This window comes from Cervus canadensis, chromosome 7, assembly GCF_019320065.1.
Source record: "Cervus canadensis isolate Bull #8, Minnesota chromosome 7, ASM1932006v1, whole genome shotgun sequence".
NCBI lineage: Eukaryota > Metazoa > Chordata > Mammalia > Artiodactyla > Cervidae > Cervus > Cervus canadensis.
The window spans coordinates 5211278-5230751 of NC_057392.1; the positions used below are offsets into that span (position 1 = coordinate 5211278).

Sequence of the window (19474 nt, forward strand, 5' to 3'; positions counted from 1 at the left end):
TGGCCTCTATGTGATTTTTACACATGTTGGAGAAAATGAACCTGCCTCCTCTTGTATGAATGTGTTTCTGTCATTTCAAACAATAGACCCTAAACTTAATTCCCTATCTTCATTTGCAGATCTGAGTTCACAGCCATATTGTGTTATCTGGACTGGAAACTTTAGACTCTTTTTTGACTCCCTTGTCCCCATACAGTTTGCAGTTGCCACATACTTCTGACTCTGCTGAAATCTCTTCTCTCTCTTCCTTCCTTTCCATTCCCTGTCATTGTTCTTATTAAAACCATCCTGTCCTCATTTGAGTAGTGTCAGTGTGTTATAGAGTCTGTGTGTGTTTTCAAAAAGAAGGAGCTTATGAAACAAACGGGTTGGAGACTACTTCTATCACTTTTACATGTGCGACATTTGGAAAGTTATGCAACCTTTCTGAACCTGTTTTTTAACAGTAAAATGGGAATTTTATACTTATTCTTCCGTCTTCAAAGGGTGTTTCTCAGGATTAAATCATTATTGAGAATGTGTGTGTGAAGCATCTAATGGAATGCTGGGCACGAAGTAGGATTAACTCAGTAAACTTTTAGAATTGATCTCCCATCCTTCTCCTCCCTCCTATACACCTCCTAATCTTTTTTTAAAACAAAAATTGGAGTTTGTCACGCGTCTGCTCAAAAAAGCATCAGTGGCTTTATTCATCCCTTCAGCCTGCAGCAAGCTGCACTACAGGTCATAAAGTGTACTAGAAATGACGAAGAGTAAAGTTCAAACTCCTTGGGCAAGTCTTCAGGGTTGGTCCTGGACCTGGCCTACCTGACTCTGCATCTCTCGCCACACTGAGCCACTTTTCCAACCAGCCTGACTCTTTTAGTACGGTTCTTCCTCCTCCCTGATCAAATACTGCCCCATCCGTCTCCTTTTTTCTCTCAGAAAGAGGTTCTCTTGGACAGAGGTTCTGATTTGTACCTGTTTGTGGCATTACTCGTTTTCTACCTGGTGTTTTGTTACCTGTACTTGTTTATCTCTTCTTCTAGGTTCATTTTTTTTAACTCTCCCAATAAATATCTTTTGAATGAATGATTTGAATCATATTAGCTCACTTATTCCTCCACTCTGCAGACTTGAAATGTTCCTGTTTGGGAAATTCTGATTTGTATTTATTATTCCTTCTCATACCTGTCCAAATAGTTAAGAATGGGACACCTTAATAACAACATGTAATTTTAAATTGAAGGCTAGTTTTTCAAGGTTTCTTCCTTTCTTTAAAATATTATCTGTACAGATTCTCTTAATTTTCTGTCTTTCCACTAGTTTAACCCCAAGTGCATAGCTCTGTCACTAAACTGTTTGAAAACAATTTTACATAAAGTGTACAATTACCCTCTTTCCCTCCCAGGCAGACTTCCTGTTGCAGATTTCAGAATTATCATACTATTTCACTAAAACTTAGAAACTCCATTTTTTTTCTCCATCTGAAAGTATTCCTAAACTACTCTATTTCTGAATAAACATTTAAGGACTTTAATATTCTTTTGCTAGCACTGGTCTGCTTTGCAGAGATTTTTAGCAGAGTCATTGTTTCCTTAATGTAAAATATTTGGGAAATAAGGTTCTGTCAAGACTCAAAAGATTTACTCACTATGACAAGAAGCCTGTTGTATCCCCCTCCCTTAATGGCCCTTGCATTGTGTTTTAAATTCAACTACAGTTCCTCTCATTTCTTCATGATGTTTAGTAACTGGAACAATATTGCATCATACACAAACTTGCCCTTCACTTCCTTCCTCAAATTATTAATGAATGTGTTTAAAGGCCCTCACTCCTATCTCTACCCCCTCCATTCACTACTCTGCCCTTTCCTATTTCTTCACAAGTTTTTAACCCATTCAGTCATTTCGCCATAAGTTGGCTGGCATTATGGTGGCTAAAGTAGGGGAACTCATTAAGAATATGCCCTGCAGCTAGGAACTAATCCCCAAATAGAGGAATGTTTTGAGTCAGCACCCACCAACCCATAACAGCAATATAAGGGCTACCTGCTGGCCCTGAGTTATTTATTTGCATTCTTTCTGGTGAGTCATTGGGAAGAGAAGTGTGCTTGTTTTTAATATTGAAATGTAGATCATTTCCATAGGGCTGTACACTCATGAGGCAGAATTAGTGGAGAGGCAAATTCCTTTGGTCATTGATGACTTGCTTTAATATTCATCTCACTTGTATCTCAAGTATTACGCACTTGGTTACATTGTACAACTTGCCTCTAAATGCAACTGGCCTTTTTCTTTTTGATAAGTTACAGTGGTGAAAGGTGAAGCAATACCTTTAACATTTCAGAATATTTTGCAGAATATTCAAAACATACTTTTAACAGTTTACCTCAAAATCAAACAGGGCCATAACAGGGATGTGTTCAAAAACACATGCCAATTTTTATCCCAAAGCCTCTGGCTCCTCCATTAAAAATATTCTCGAGTTTGCCCAGCTTCCGGAACAGGACCTTGAAGGCAAGAATGTTGGAGCATGGCACAGTCTATGCCCTTAAGCCTGCCTGACTTCAGTCATTTCTTAGCCTCCTTCCTTTTAAACTGTGATGGTATATCCACTTCGCCTCAACTGCGGACAGTGACTTTTCTTGTCATTTTATCTTTTACAAAGTCTTTACTGAATTTTTTACATTATCTTCTTCTTTTTTTTTTTTAATGTTTTGGGTTTTGTGGCCAGGAGGCATGTGGGATCTTAACTTCCCAACAAGGATCGAACCTGAGTCCCCAGCATTGGAAGGCCAAGTCTTAAACATGGGACTGCCAGGGAAGTCCCTTCCTGTCATTTTAGACTGATACAATAATGGGTCTGAAAAGAAAACTGGAAAGTTGGACAATAATGCACTTGTCTCATCTCCTTACTCTGTACTCAAGAAATTTCTATATTTGTCTGGGTGTATTTGTCCATTCACTCTGAACACTGGAAGCATGCTCTGTTCAGTTGGCAGGAACCAGAGCAGGGCCCAGCTGATTTTCATGCTCTGAAGACATAGCTAAGGTTTTCTGAGGCCAAGAGCTTTGTCACTTGCCTGCTTGGTACACATTTGAGTTTGTACCTCCAGGGGTCATCAAAGAAGGATAGGACTTTTCCGCCCACTCTGCCGCTGCCCCCCATCTCACTCCAGTGTTTCTCCAGCAGCGCTGCGCTAGTTCTGAGCTCTGTGCTCCTACTAAGCTAGCACCACCGATATGTCCCTCCAGTTGCTACCATGACAATCTACCAGGACCTCATCAGCCATGACAAGATGTTTTCCAGACATCTACAAGATCTGGGAAGTCACGGACAGGCTGTGTCTGGAGGGGTGGGGAAGATGGTCAGTAGGACAGAGGGTAACATTGATGACTCGCTCATTGGTGGAAATGCCTCCTCTGAAGGCCCAGAGGGCAACGAAACCAAAAGTACAGTAAATAATCATTGGTGTCGATGATTGTCATGAACCATCACTTCTAGGAAACCAGCTTCTAGGAAGCCTACAAGAAGGCCATCAAAGATTACATGAAGTCAATCAAAGGGAAATTTGAAGAACAGAGACCAGAAGGAGTAAAACCTTTTATGACAAGGACTGCAGAACAAATCAAGCACATCCTTGCTGATTTCAAACACTATCAGTTCTTTATTGGTGAAAATGATCCAGATGGCAGGGTTGCTTGATGGACTACCCTGAGGATGCTGTGACCCCATAGATGATTTTCTTTAAAAATGGCTTAGAAATGGAAAATGTTAACAAATTTGACAGTGACTTTGGATCTCTCACCATGATCATAACTGGCTGACTGCTGCTTTTCATCCACATAACACCAGGACTTAGACAAAGGAGACTGATGTCATCTTAAGCTCTTCATTTGTTTTGAAAGTTGATTTATTTGGAGAGGAGGCACTGTTTTTTGGGCTGTGGGAGAAGAATGCAGTGGGGCTTGGGTACATGACACCCTTGAGTTCTTCCAAACCCTGAGAAGGGAGAAAGGGGAGACTTGGGTGGCAGTAGAAAGGAGCTGTGGAGAAGAGCCTGGCAACCCACTCCAGTATTCTTGCCTGGAGAATCCCCATGGACCGAGGTGCCTGGTGGGCTACAGTCCACGGGATCACAAAGAGTCGGGCATGACTGAAGTGACTAAGCACGCATGCCCAGAAAGGAGCTGGCTACAGAACTGGCCCAAAGCTTCCTCTGACAGCAAAGCTCAGTGGTGGAGAGATTCAATAACAAAGGAACTCTTCTGAAAAATATCTCTATCTTCTGGCAAAACACAGGAACTAATAGCGCCCTGTAGTGAGCCAGACGCTTCATATGAACCCACACAGGTTGATATGATTGTTGCTTATCATTGCTTTTGTAGTTGTAGTTATTTTGCATCTCTCAGCACAGAATGGTTTAAAAAATCCCACAGGTCAGACAGCTAGTAAATAGGATACCTGGGGCAGGAACTGATGCAGTTCTGACCACAGTGCGCGTTCCCAGTCACACCACTCCAGGGCCATCCGTGGAAGATACATCTCCCACTGGGCAGTTTTCTCAGTGGTGAAAGTTTGGGAGACCCTGGTTCTGAAAGGCAGTCAGTCACTCCTGATGGTGAGAGTAACTTGTGAGCAGCTTCCATGGTGTTTTGGAGGTGAAAAAGCTCCTATTAAAAGCTTGGGCGTTTAATCCCAAAGCAGCAACACCAGCTCCAGAAAAGAACCCTTAGGAGAATCTTATCTGAACAAAGAAGGGAACAGGAGACAAAAATGACTCCAGAAATAAAGGACTTGACTGGAGGAGTGCATGCATGCTAAGTTGCGTTAGTCATGTCCAACTCTGTGTGACCCTATGGACCCTAGCCCACCAGACTCTCTTGTCCATGGGATTCTCCAAGCAAGAATATTGGAGTGGGTTGCCATGCCCTCTTCCAGGGGATTTTCCCAACCCAGGGAAAGAACCTGCGTCTCATATCTTTTGCATCGGCAGGCAGGTTCTTTAGCACTAGCGCCACCTGGGAAGCCCGACTGCAAGAATGTGATATGATGCGATGTGACGTCGCTCAGTCGTGTCCAACTCTTTGCGACCCCAAGGACTGTAGCCCAACAGGCTTCTCCGTCCATGGGATTTTCCAGACAAGGGTACTGGAGTGGGTTGCCATTTCCTTCCCCAGACTGGAGGAATAAGAGCTAGCAATTCCTGCCTGCACTGACCATTTTATTGCATAAGCTGACTCCTGTGCGAAAAAAACAATTTTATTTCTGATTCCAAGTGCTTTTTCTCCCTGCTCTGGTCTCCTTCTCTTTCAGCCCTGGGTGAAGTGTCATATAGGTTCTGTTGCTTGTCTAGTCACTTTAAGTGACCCAAAATGTCTCATGACAGTAATTTAAGTGTTTAGTTCAAACTAATAATCAAAACTTTTCACTTCAGTATCAAGCCTTCTCCTCTGCCTTGATTTAGACCTGCCCCATGCTGGATGTGAAGAGTAGACTCACTGGAAAAGACCCAGATGCTGGGAAAGATTGAAGGCAAAAGGAGAAGGGGACAACAGAGGATGAGTTGATTAGGTAACATCACAGACTCAATGGACATGAATTTGAGCAAACTCTGGGAGATGGTGGAGGACAAAAGAGCCTGGTGTGCTACAGTCTACAAGGTGGCAAAGAGTTGGCCTAGTGACTGAATGACAACAGGCTAGAAGGTTGTCAAGAGGAGGGAGGATGAGCTTGACTCCTTGCCTTTTTCCTGAGCTCCTTCTGCACTCAGTGTGGTTGCTGACTCCGTAGGGATAGGCAGGGTCCAGGGGAAGGGGGATGGAGAATGACACGGTCTTAGATGACCTGTCCTGACATGATGTGGCATTGTGGCTCTCTGAGCCTGATGATGCTCAAAGCAGCCTCTTTCTTTCATGGGCCACTTAGGTGACTTTCTTAGAGATTCTGTTCTGAATCTCAACTCTGGCCATGTCTCCTCCAGCCGACAGCTGACAACTCCAAACATTTGGCCCCTAGATTTCCTCACTCCCCCTCTCTGCTGGGTCAATCCCTCTGGCACCCCCCCACCTTGGATGAATCCCTTAAGAGATGTCTCCAGTCAATCCCTCCTGGGAATCGTGTGCCCTCTCAGTAGATAGAAGCTCCCTCCCACTGCACCTCATCCCAGTTCCCTCCTTCTCTCTCACTCTGCAACCTTAGGGCAGTAGCCTCAGCCTCTTGCCTTTAGATTTCTCAGATCTGTCACATTGCATCCCCCAGGTGCAATGAGGCATCACTTGGAGGTCACCTTCCCTTGTCTTAATAAGAAATGCCCTCCTTATCTTTGCCTCCAAGAAGGGCATGGAGAAATGCCATAGGCCAGAAACAACTCTTTCTGGTAGACTTTTCCAGCCTCTTGCTGTTATAGGCCGGAATGTGGAGACAGCCAAAGCCTGCCCACAGAATAAATGGGTCTCCTAGACGCTTGTGGATCCTTTACAGATCTGGCCTCTCATATAAGGATGTGAGGAGGCACCCATAGTATTGCCCTGTCACACCAGGAAAGTGAGACAAGAGAGACTAATCATGCCACTCATCACCCCCAAGGCCCAAAAGAAAGTGATGGGACTTTAAGGGGGCTGGCTGGAGAAGGTCTCCCAGTTCTTGGGAGGGAGAACTCTCTCCGACTTCTTATGAGGAGGATAGTCTGAAAGGATGGGACACAGGGATGATTAGCTTGATGAGGCTGGAACTCTGAGACTGACCCAGGAGGACAGCAGGTGAAGGATGCTCCCTCCAGAAGGCTGTAGGTCCGGGGGACTCTCAGCCCAAGGGCACATGAAGTTTCAGAATCTGAATGACTGGCTGTTCCTGGGGAAGGCAGAGTGAAGGCCTGAGATTGTGTATCTTCCAGGGAGACTGCAAAGGGGCATGGGGGGAGAAGGATAGATGACCTGAACCCAGGAGGTGAAGGTTTGCTAAGGGCTCACTTTCCAGGAATGAAGGATGCTTACTCAATAAAAAATGTACAAAACTCTGAACTGCAAGCACCTACATCTAATTTGTTGAGTCAAAAAATGGATTCTTTTAAAACACTTTGTCTTTAGATATCATTTAAGGCTCATAGATGAAAGTGAGGGTGAAAGTTATTCAGTCATGTCCGACTCTTTGTGACCACATGGACTGTGGCCCACCAGGCTCCTCTGTCCATGGAATTCTCCAGGCAAGAATACTGGAGTGGGTAGTCATTCCCTTCTCCAGGGGGTCTTCCCGACCCAGGGATTGAACCTGTGTCTCCTGCCTGCCTCTCCTTCATTGGCAACAGGATTCTTTATGACTTGAGCCACCTGGGCATACATCCAAATGTTAATACAGTTAATATTAATACAGGCCAGCCATTTAAAAATATATGCTTTTTGGCTTTGCCATTCTCTCTGAATCTCTCTCTCCCCACCTCTCTTCTATCCCTCCCTCCCTCTTCCCCATCTTTTGCAACCATTTTGGAGTATGTGTAGTGCCTCTACCCCTAAATATTTGCATGTATATACCCTAAAACACAAGGGTTCTCTTATATGAGTTAGTGCAATGATCAAAGTCAGGAAATTAACAATACCATACACACACACACACACACACACACACACACATATAAGTTATTGGAGAAGGAAATGGCAACCCACTCCAGTATTCTTGCTTGGAGAATTCCAAGGACATAGGAGCCTGGTGGGCTAAAGTCCATGGGGTCACAAACAGTCGGACACGACTGAGTGACTAACGCATTCAAATTTCACCAACTGTCCCAATGATGATCTTTATAGAAAAAGAAAATCCTGGATCACAAGTTGCACTCAACTGTTACATGTCTTTAATCTGGGAAGGTTTTTTGATTTTACTTTGTCTTTCACAACCTTGACATTTTTTATTAATACAGGCCAGTCAGTTACTTTACAGACTATTCCCCCGGGTTGTGTTATGCATTTTTGGCAGGAATACTACATAAGCAATGCTGAGTTCTTTTCAGTACATCTTTTTGGGAAGCTCCTGGTGACTACCCATCCCACTACTGGTGACATTAACTTTTTGATCTCTTGGTTAAGGTGGTGTCTGCCAGGTTTGTCCTCTGTGAGACACTCTGTTTCCATGTCATGAATAAGTATCTTGTGGGTTGATACTTGAGATTCAATAAAAGTGAATTTCTTTTTCTCCCCACACGTAGTCCTCCTTACATATTCTGCTTGGATGAATTACATCTTCACTTGGCCAACTGCCCAAGCTAGAAACTAGACAGTCATCACTTTCTTCTTCCTTGTCTTTTGTATTCAGTAACCAGATTCTGTAGAAGCTGCCCCTTTAATTACTTTCAAATTGGTAGTCTTCTCTATTTCCACTGCTGCTGTTTAGCTCAGCTTCTCATCATCTTTCCCTTCAGTTACTGAGACACCCCTAAGTAGGCTCTTTACTTCCTATCCCTCTCCCATCCTACCTGCTTTACCACCAGAGCTGTCTTTCAAAAATGCCAATTTGCATTTTCCTACTTAAAAATCCTCAATGAAGTACTTGCAAACTGGAGGTTTTCAGGCATTGATGGGAACCATGTGACACATGTACTGCAACTCTGTACCATAACAAAATACCACAGACTGGGTGGCTTAAATAGCACAAATTTATTTTCTCACAGTTCTGGAGGCCAGAAGTTCAAGATCAAGATTGTGGTCAACTCTATTTCTGTCAAGAGCACTCTTCCTGGCTTTCAGATGGTGCCTTCTTGCTCTGCCCTCACATACCCTTTCTTTGATGCTTGCACATGGAGAAGGAGAATGAGCTTTCTGGTGTCCCTTCTTGTTAGAAGTCACAAATCCTATTGGATCAGGACCCTTCTCTTATGACCTCATTTGACCTTAATTACTTCCTTAAAGGCCCCATCTCCAAACATAGCCACACTCCATCATATATATGTTAGGGCTTCAATATTTCAGGGAGACACAGATGTTCCATCCATATGTGCATGTGTGTGCTAATTGCGTCTGACTCTTTGCAACCCCATAGACTGTAGCCCACTGGGCTCCTCTGTCCATGGGATTTTCCAAGCAAAAGTATTGGAGTGGGTTGCCATTTCCTTCTCTAGGGGATCTTCCTGACCCAGGGACCGAATCTGCATCTCTTGCGTCTCCTGAATTGGCAGGCAGATTCTTTACCACTGTGCCACCTGGGAAACTCTCAGTCCATAGTAAGCTCCCATATTTCCCTTTCTCATACCCATGGCATACTCATTCAGAGCACTCTTTCCTATAGAATTTGGTGTTTTGGTTTCTTTGTTTTGTTGGTTGAGGGTTATTTTGGCTGCCCTGTGGGACCTGTGGGATTGTAATTCCCCCACCAGGGGTCAAACCTGTGCTCCCTGAGGTAGAAGTGTGGAGTCTTAACCACTGGACCACCAGGGAAGTCCCTCTTTCCTACTGAATTTGAATGAGTCTCAGAACATTGTGTCCCACCTTCTCAAAGTCAAAGTCTCCTTTGAAACTGGGATGCAGTTTCTCTCAGGGAGCTTTAGCCATGTGTGTTAGTCATTTAGTCTTGTCCAACCCTCTTTGTGACCCCATGGACTGTAGCCTGCCAGGTTCCTCTGTCCATGGAATTCCCCAGGCAAGAATACTGGAGTGGTTTGCCATTTCCTTCTCCAGGCTTTAGCCATGAGAGAATTTAATTCAGAGGAGAGAAATATGAGGAAGAAGAGGACATTGCTGATGAAGGTGGCAAAAGACCTCAGGCAGTAAAGGTAGAAGCCTGGGTGACTGCATCCCATGCAAACCACAGTGCCTGTTTGTGTTTACCAGATGTGTGACTTGGGGATTGTGATTAGCTGGGTACTGAGTGATTAGGTGAAAAGCTTTCCAACTTGACTCTTTGACCCTGCAGGAGATTCTTAGTTACCAGGTACTTTCAATGCATTTGTTTCCTGCTTAAAGTAGCTAGGGTGGGCTCTGTTTTTTTCTACAACAAATGAAACTGACACAGTCCTGCACTTTATATGCTGTTATGTCAAACTCTTTGCCATTTCCTAAATGTGCCAGGTGGTTCTGTGCAGATCTGCTGTACTCAACTGCACTCTTTGTCCAATATTCCCTCCCTCCTTCCATCAGACTAAGTAGGAGGTGTTTGGCTGCAAGTAACAGAATAACTGTCAGAAAATGGCTTAGACAATTACAGGTTATTTTATCCATAAAAAAGGAGTCCTATGGGTCCTCAAAAATTTTAAAAGAGAATTACTACATGATCCAGCAATTTCACTTCTGGGTATATACCCCAAAGAACTGAAAGCAGAGTCTCAAAGAGATTTGTATACCCATGTTCATGGCAGCATTAGTCACAATAGTGAAAAGGTGGAAGCAACCTAAATGTCTGCTGATGAATGGACATTTGGTGAATGAATAAACAAAATGTGGTATATACAGATAATGGAATACTATTCAGTCTTAAAAAGGAAGATAAATCTGACATGTTACAACATGGCTGAACCTTGAGGCTGTTATGTGAAGTGAAATAAGCTGGTCATAAGAATACATAAACTGTATGATTCCACTTTTATGTGGAACCAAGAATAGTCAAAATCCTAGAGACGTAAAGTAGAATGGTGGTTGCCAAGGACTGAGGGGAGAGAGATATGGAGAGTCATTGTTTGATGGGTACAGAGTTTCAGTTTTGCAAGGTGAAAGGAGTTCGGGAGATGGATAGAGGTGACGGTTGCACATCAGTGTGACTATACTTAAAGCACTGAATTGTACAATCAAATCTATGGTAAATTTTATGTTATGTGTATTTTACTACAATAAAAATTGGGGTGGGGGATAGTCAGGTACACAGCCCCGGGATGATTAATTTATCAACACAACAATGTCAAGGTTCTTAGTTATCTTCTTTGCCTTTTTCTTACTTTCAGCTCATGGGCACAAGATGACTGCGGCAGCCCCAGATAATCTCATAACCAATGACAGGAATGAGGATTTTCTCCTAAAGTGTAATTTTTATTTTTTATTAGAGGGGAAAACGCTTCCTAGATTTTTTTTTGTTTTTGAAAGTCATCCCCACCATACTCCCTCAGACCCTGACCAGGTTTCTTCTCTCAATATCTCATGATGAATGTATAACTGTCTTAGTCTAGTCAACAGTAATATCCCTGAATCTAGAGATGGATTCTCCTTCCCGAAGTTCATTTCTGCCCGAGACCCGAGACCTAAACAAAATCAGTGTTGTGAAAAAAAAGGAGGAAAAATAGGCTCAGAACAGGCAGCCAGTTCTGTGCATCATACCAACATACCTACTTATCTTTCAATAATAGGTTCAACTGAAAATATTTCTGTAATACATAGACACCTGGGATTCATCTGGCTTGCCCTGTAGAACTGGTCTCTTCTTTCTTGGTTCCACTGTAGTACACTGTGTGTACATTCACTGTAATGCCCAAAACACATTGACCTTTCCTATTTGTTCACCTCTATGTAAGATTCTCAAAGACTTGTGTTACCACATCTAAGTTTGTGTGTGTGTGTTACCACATCTAAGTTTGGGGCAAGGAATAACAACTTTATTCAGAAAGCCAGCAGACAGAGAATACGGTGGACTAATGTCCCAAAGAATCATATTACTGGAGTTTGAATTCAGGCTTCTTTTATACTAAGAGGGGAGGAGGTGTAGTTGGTTGTTGCAAACTTTTTGGTGTCAGTCTCCTTTGTTCTTGCAGCTGTCCACCAGAGGTTAGGCTAGGATGTGCCTGTAAACCTGCAACAACACAAAGGTGATTCTCTGCTCTGCAACCGTTCATCTCTGTATGAATAGAAAGATGTTACACTGTTAAAGGTCAGAGCCTTGACGATAGGCCATCCTGTATATTTCAGACTATAAGAACACAGAATAAAAAGGTTAAAGTTAAAGAAACTGTTCCAATATTGAGTCAGATTTGTTTTTTCCTATTACGACTGGACAATATTTCACTTGTCTTTGCCTCTTTTAAACATAGAAAACATGGTACAACACCGAAGGCAGTTATTCAATGATTGCTGAATGAATGAATGAATGAGCAAATGAATGAGATAGTCTTTTCAGAGAAGCTGTTAACAAATGAGCTTAAAATTCTGAATTTAAAGCCCACAAAGGAAACCAATCAGACCACATAACCATGCTGGGCTGAACAGCTTTGCAGAGAGCTTAGGTACAAAGAAAAGGCAACATCTCAGAAGTCAGATGAGGAAGGCAGAAGGGAAGGAGGTAGGGTCTGGGGTTTGCAATCCTTCCCCTGAGCTGAGGCTGTGTATTTCACAAGCAGCTAACTTTTTCATTTTTGGTAGAGGTAGCAGAGGAGAGCAGAAGCTCATGGGTCATGAACTGTTGTCTAGTAGTGGGCTAGATCTAACCATCTTCTATTTTTTGTGGATTGTTGTAGAAGCTGGAAAATTAATTTCAAAGTTTCAAGTTGTTTTCCTACTTGGTTACTATGGTCAGATCTCCAGAAGGCTTTATCAGCTTGTGATTACCTCCTTACCCCCAATAATCCATTTTAATAGATGTCTTATCCACAATGACATAAAATAAATTTATTAGGATCTCTGTGAGTGTCCAGAGGGGAGGGATGGGAGAAGAGCTAGATTCTGAGGATTCAATTTTGTTGTTGTTCAGTCACTAAATCATGTCTGACTCTTTGTGACCTCATGGACTATAGCATGCTGGGCTCCTCTGTCCTCCACTATCTCCCAGAGTTTGCTCAAATTCAGGTCCATTGAATAGTGATGCTGTCTAACCATCTCATCCTCTGCCATCCCCTTCTCCTTTTGCTTTCAGACTTTCCCAGCATCAGGGTCTTTTCCAATGAGTCGGCTCTTCCCATCAGGTGGCCAAAGTATTGGAGCTTCAGCTTCAGCAATAGTCCTTCCAGTGAATATTCAGGGTTGATTTCCTTTAGGATTCACTAGTAGTGAGCAAAAGATGGAGAGTAACCATGACTACTCATATTGATCACATCTAAAATGTGATAGTTATTTAATCTGGTGTGCTAGTTTTATATTTTTATATAAAAAATAAAAAATGTATAAAGACTTTTCATGAACTTTCTAGAAACCTTTATATTCAACTGTATTTTTTCATAGGGTGTGAAATTCTTCAGTGGACCCTCTCCCATCCTAAATGTTTCATAAACCTGAATTCTATGATTTGGCTGGTATAACTGTGAGTAAATAGTGAATTTTAATAATTAATATCACAAAATGTTTAAAATGAAAAAGAAAAGCTGTCTTTCACTTGGTCTTTGGGAAGAGAAGAGGAAAGGAAACAATGGCCCCTTTCCTCCATTTTTCTGTATTGGGTTTTTTCAGCTGTGGCTCTATTGACATTTTGGCTGAGAGCATTTTTTGCTGGCGGAGGGGGGCACTGTCCTGCACATTGTAGGATATTTAACGGCATGTGTGGCTCGATGCCACTAGCATCTTCTCAGTTGTGACTGTCAAAAATGTCTTCAGACGTCACCAAATGTCATTTGGGAGGCAAAAATCATCCTCTGCTCTATATTAATGCATCTTTTATATAGTAGCAGGGTCACTGTGTGTGTAAGTCAGAGACCTGTCAAAACTGAGATCCACATGGTCTAGGCCCTAAGTGGGTGGGGTTCCAAGAAGCAAAGTCCTGATAGGAATTGCACATTTCATCTCAAGGAACATATATATATATATATATAAGTCCTGGTGGCTCAGACAGGAAAGAATCTGCTTGCAGTGCAGGAGACCTGGGTTTGATCCCTTGGTTGGGAAGATTCCCTGGAGGAGGGCACGGCAACCCACTCCAGTATTCTTGCCTGGAAAATCCCCATGTATAGAGGAGACTGGCAGGCTGCAGTCCATGGGGTCGCAAAGAGTGGGAAACAACTGAGCGACTAAGCAATACATACATATATATATATATACATATATATATAAAACATACACGTATTCATATTTATGACTGTGTGAGGTCTTTGTTACTGTGCAGCCTTTTTCTCTAATTGTGGCACGCAGTTTTCTCATTGCTTATGTGGCTTATCTTGTTGCCCAGCAAGAGCTCTAGGGCACCAAGCCTTCAGTAGGTGCCGTGTGTGAGCTCTGTAGTTGCAGCCCCCTGGCTTTAGAGTGTGGGCTCAGTACTTGAGGCACACGGGCTTAGTTCCTCCGCAGCATGTGGTATCTTCCCCAATCAGGGATCAAATCTGTGTCTCCTGCATGGGCAGGTGGATGCTTATCCACTGTCCCACCAAGGAGGCCCCTATCGCAAGGAATATAAATGAGGCCCCAGTATGGAATCTAGAGCAGTTTTATTAAAATATCTTTCTTTTTCTCTAATATCCAACTCTCCATTCCTCACTCTCTCTCCCCAGATTAGCAGCTGTCACCCACCCGTTCTCTCTCTACGTCTGCCTGCGGCCCCCGCCCACTTCCACTTGTTGCTTCTGATAAACAGTCATGCCCCCACTCTCCATCCCCCCTTAGAATCTACCCCTGTGACTTGTACTCTATCCCTCTGCCTTTCCCCTGATTCTCCAGTGATCTAATCCGGACCTTCCCAGCTCGTCTCTACAGTTGGATGTGGGTGGATGGGAGGGACTGAGCGGCTCAGGCTGTACCAAATTTAGCAGCCAGGAGGAGAGGGAGAGCTGGCTGGACGCACACGTGTGAAGAGTTGCAGAGTTTTTCACCCTACTCACAAATGTGCAAAGAAGATGTAGCATTTCATTTCTCCAAAATTGTTCTCATCTTTCCTACGAGCTTCCAACCACTAAACAGAAGGAGAAATATTCTGGCACAATTTAAATCGACATTTTAGGTACATGGTATTTACCTACAGGTATTATCATCTTTTTAGGTATTAAAAAATGCCATGTCTCTCAGGCAACTGCATCTTCCTTTTTCTCTTTTTGAGATGGTGTCTGGGTTTTGGGTAGAATTATGGCTGACAACCCTGGAGAGACAGAGAGAAGAACATGGAAACCTCAGACCCATGTAGCATCTTCTGCTTCCTTGCTGATTTCCGTTGTGCGGGGCAGGGGTCTGGACTTTCCTGGGTTGTATCTAACCCATCCCTGGGAGTTCAGTGAGGACTTGCTGCTGAGGCTGTGTTTACAGTAGCAGTGGTCTGAATCCTCCTGGCTTGGAAGCTCACTGATGACTCTGTCTCTGCTCTGGCCGCTGCTGCTGCTGCAGACCCCTCATCCTCCACCTGGCTCTTGCTGAGAATGTTCACCCTGGGTCTTGCTGCTGACTCACCTTCGCTTCATGAGGATTGAGGTGTGGTCTCTTGGCTCTCAACTCAGTTACTCCCCAGGCCTCTTCCCTGGACCAGATGGAAGCTCCTTCACCCAATTTATTCCTGGGGGCAGCCCAGGAAATTAGATTCTGCCTCTCTCCCTGCAGAATCATGCCATGCTACTGAGTTCAGTTGGGATGTAGCCTCTCCCAGGTTGGTGCCAGCCAACCTGCAAGGTGAGCCCCTCCCAGGGCCCCAAAGAGGAAGACTTCAGATGCCCCCAGCCTTTCCCCCACCTACTTAACAAAACTGCCCATTTTGGGTGAAATCAGGGAAAGGGAGATTAGAGTCATCTCTGACAACCTAGTACTGATGGGGTGGAGGGTCGGGAGGTAGGGGTTCCTCTTTCTTTTCCTTCTCTACTTCCACGAGTAAAGCTCTGTGATCAAGTTGACTTTTGTTTTTGTTTTGTTTTATTTAATTTATTTTAATGAAGTATAAGTTGATTTACAATGTTGTGTTAGTTTCTGTTACATAGCAAAGTGACTCAGTTTTACATATATATATTTTTTTCTTTTTCATATTCTTTTCCATTATGGTTTATCATAGGGTATTGAATATAGTTCCCTGTGGGACCTTGTTTATCCATTCTATATGTAATAGTTTGCATCTGCTAATTCCCGATTCCTAATCTGTCCCTATCTATCCCTCCCCCATCTCCCTCCCCCTTGACAACCACAAGTCTATTTGTTTTTTAAGCTGGTAGACAAAAACATATCTTTATGGTATCAGTCACTTACAGATTCAAAACTCCAAGAGAAAAATGTGCTAAAGGAATAAGCCACCATGTCACTAGAGGAAATATGCAAAGTACAAAAAAGTTGGGCATGTTATGTGTGAAGCATCAGAGCACATTTTTTCTGTGCCTATTCCTATTTATTTGACCAATTTGATTTTGTATGATCTTCTAGGGAATGAGGCATGTCCCCTTTACTTTTCTTTGTTTTTTTTTTTTTATTGGAGTATAGTTGCTTTACACTGTTGTGTCAATTTCTGATTCACAGCAGTGAATCAGCTATGCATATGCATGTATCACCTTTTTTTGTTCCTTCCCATGTAGGCCACCACAGAGCAGCGAGCAGAGTTCCCTGTGCTCCACAGTAGGTTCTCACTGGTTATCTGTTCTACATATGTGTGTGTGCTCGGTTGTGTCTGATTCTTTTCGACCCCGAGTAGCCCACCAGGCTCCTCTGCCCATGGAATTTTCCAGACTAGAATACTGGAGTGGATTGCTGTTTGCCATTCTAGGGAATCTTCGTGACCCAGGGATCAAACCCGTGTCTTCTGCATCTCCCACATTGGCAGGCAGATTCTTTACCACTCACCACCTGGGAATCCCCATAGTAGTATATATGTCGATTCCAATCTCCCAATTCATTCCCCCCACACTTTCCCACTTGGTATCCATACGTTTGTTCTCTACCTCTGTGTCTCTATTTCTGCTTTGCAAATAAGATCATCTTTACCATTTTTCTAGATTCCACATTTTTCTAGATTTCTAGATTAATACATTAGTCATGCATTGAAAAGTGGAAGTGAAAGTGAAAGTTGCTCAGTTGTGTCTGACTCTTCGTGACTCTCCATGGATTTCTCCAGGCCAGAATATTAGAATGGGTAGCCTTTCCCTTCTCCAGGGGATCTTCCCAACCCAGGGATTGAAACCAGGTCTCTCACATTGCAGGTGGATTCTTTACCAGCTGAGCCACAAGGGAAGCCCAAGAATATGGAAGTGGGTAGCCGATCTCTTCTCCAGCAGATCTTCCTGAACCAGGAATCGAACTGGGGTCTCCTGCATTGCAGGCAGATTCTTTACCAACTGAGCTAATATATGGTTATTTGTTTTTCTCTTTCTGACTTACTTTACTCTGTATGACAGTCTCTAGGTCCATCCATTTCTCTGCAAATGACACAATTTTGTCCCTTTTTATGGCTGAGTAATGTTCCATTGTATATATGCACCACATCTTCTTTATCCATTCCTTTGTTAATGGACATTTTGGTTGCTTCCATGTCCTGGCTGTTGTAAATGGTGCTGCAATAAACATTGGGGTGCATGTATCTTTTTGAATTATTGTTTACTCTGGGCTTCCCTCATAGCTCAGTTGGTAAAGAATCTGCCTGCAATGCAGATGACCTGGGTTCAATCCCAGGATTTGGAAGATCCCCTGGAAAAGGGAAAGGCTATCCATTCCAGTATTCTGGCCTGGAGAATTCCATGGACTATTCAGTCTATGGGGTCGCAAAGAGTCAGACACGACTGAGCAACTTTCACTTTCACTTTCACTGGGCATATATCCAGTAGTGGAATTGTTGGGTCATATGGTAGTTCTATTTTTAATTTTTTAAGGAACCTCCATACTGTTCTCCATAGTGACTGTATCAATTTACATTCCCATCAACAGTGTAAGAGGGTTCCCTTTTCTCCACACCCTCTCCAGTATTTATTGTTTGTAGATTTTTTTATAATGGCCATTCTGACTGGGGTGAGGCATTACCTCATTATAGTTTTGATTTGCATTTCTTTGGTAATTAGTGATATTGAGCATCTTTTCCTATGTTCATTGGCCATCTGTATGAATTCTTTGGACAAATGTCTATTTAGGTCTTCCACCCATTTTTGATTAGGTTATTTGCTTCTTTGATATTGAGCTGCATGGACTGTTTGTATATTTTGGAGACTAACTTTTTATCAGTGATTTTGTTTGCAAATATTTTCCCCCATTCTGAGAATTGTCTTATATTGTTTATGGTTTCTTTTGCTGTGCAAAAGTTTTTAAGTTTAATTAGGTCCCATTTGTTTATTTTTGTTTTTATATTCATTAATCTAGAAAGTGGGTAAAAAGGGATCTTGCTACAATGTATGTTAAAGAGTGTTCTGCCTATCTTTTCCTTTAAGGGTTTTATAGTGTCTGGCCTTACATTTAGGTCTTTAATCCATTTCAAGTTTATTTTTGTGTATGGTCTTAGGGAGTGTTCTAATTTCATTCTTTTACATGTAGCTATACAGTTTTCCCAATGCCTCTTAATGAAGAGACTGTCTCTTCTCCGTTGTATATTCTTGCCTCCTTTGTCATAGACTAGGTGCCCACAGGTGAGCAGGTTCATCTCAGAGCTTTCTATCCTGCTCCATTGATCTATATTTCTATATTTGTGCCAGTACCATACTGTCTTGATTACTGTAGCTTTGTAGTATATTTGGAAGCCAGGGAACTTGTTTCCTCCAGCTCCATTTTTCTTTCTCAAGATTGCTTTGGCTATTCAGGGTCTTTTGTGTTTTCATACAAATTGTATAATTTTTGTTCTAGCTTTGTGAAAAATGCCATAGGTAATTTGTTAGGGATTGCATTGAGTCTGTAGATTGCTTTTGGTAATATAGTCATTTTCACAATATTGATTCTTCCAAACCAAGAACATGGTGTATCTCTCCATCTGTTTGTGTTGTCTTTATTTTCTTTCATCAGCAGCTTATAGTTTTCTGCATACCGGTCTTTTTCCTCAGACAGGTTTATTCCTAGGTATTTTATCCTTTTGTTGCAATGGTAGATGAGATTGTTTCCTTAATTTCTCTTTCTGATCTTTTGTTGTTAGTGCATAAGAATGCAAGAGATTCCTGTATATTAATTTTGTATCCTGAAACTTTACTAAATTCATCGATTAGTTTTCTGGTGGCCTCTTTAGGATTTTCAATGTATAGTATCATGTCATCTGAAAACAGTGACAGCTTTACTTCTTTTCCAATTTGGATTCCTTTTATTTCTTTTTCTTCTCTGATTACCATGGCAAGGACTTCCGAAACTATGTTGAATAATAGTGCTAAGAGAGGACACTCTTGTCTTGCTCCTGATCTTAGAGTAAATGCTTTCAGTTTTTCACCATTGAAAATGATATTTGCTGTAGGTTTGTCATATATGACCTTTATTATACTCTGTGCCCATTTTTTGGAGAGGGTTTTTTTGTTTGTTTGTTTGTTTGTTTTTTACCATAAATGGGTGTTGAATTTTGTTAAAAGCTTTTCTGCATCTACTGAGATGATCATACGGTTTTTTAAACAGATACACTTAAAAAAATAATTTACCTTATATTTTTGGCTGTGCTGGGTCTTAGTTGTTGTGTAGGCTTTTCTCTAGTTGGAGTCAGTGGAGGCTACTCTCTAACTGGGGTATGTGGGCTTCTCATTTCAGTGGCCTCTCTT

General features: G+C 42.4%; 1 pseudogene; it reads left to right on the forward strand.

Annotated features, from left to right (window-relative positions):
* Positions 1-3244: 3244 nt before the first annotated feature.
* On the forward strand, positions 3245-3809 carry LOC122445141 (annotated as a pseudogene).
* Positions 3810-19474: the final 15665 nt, after the last annotated feature.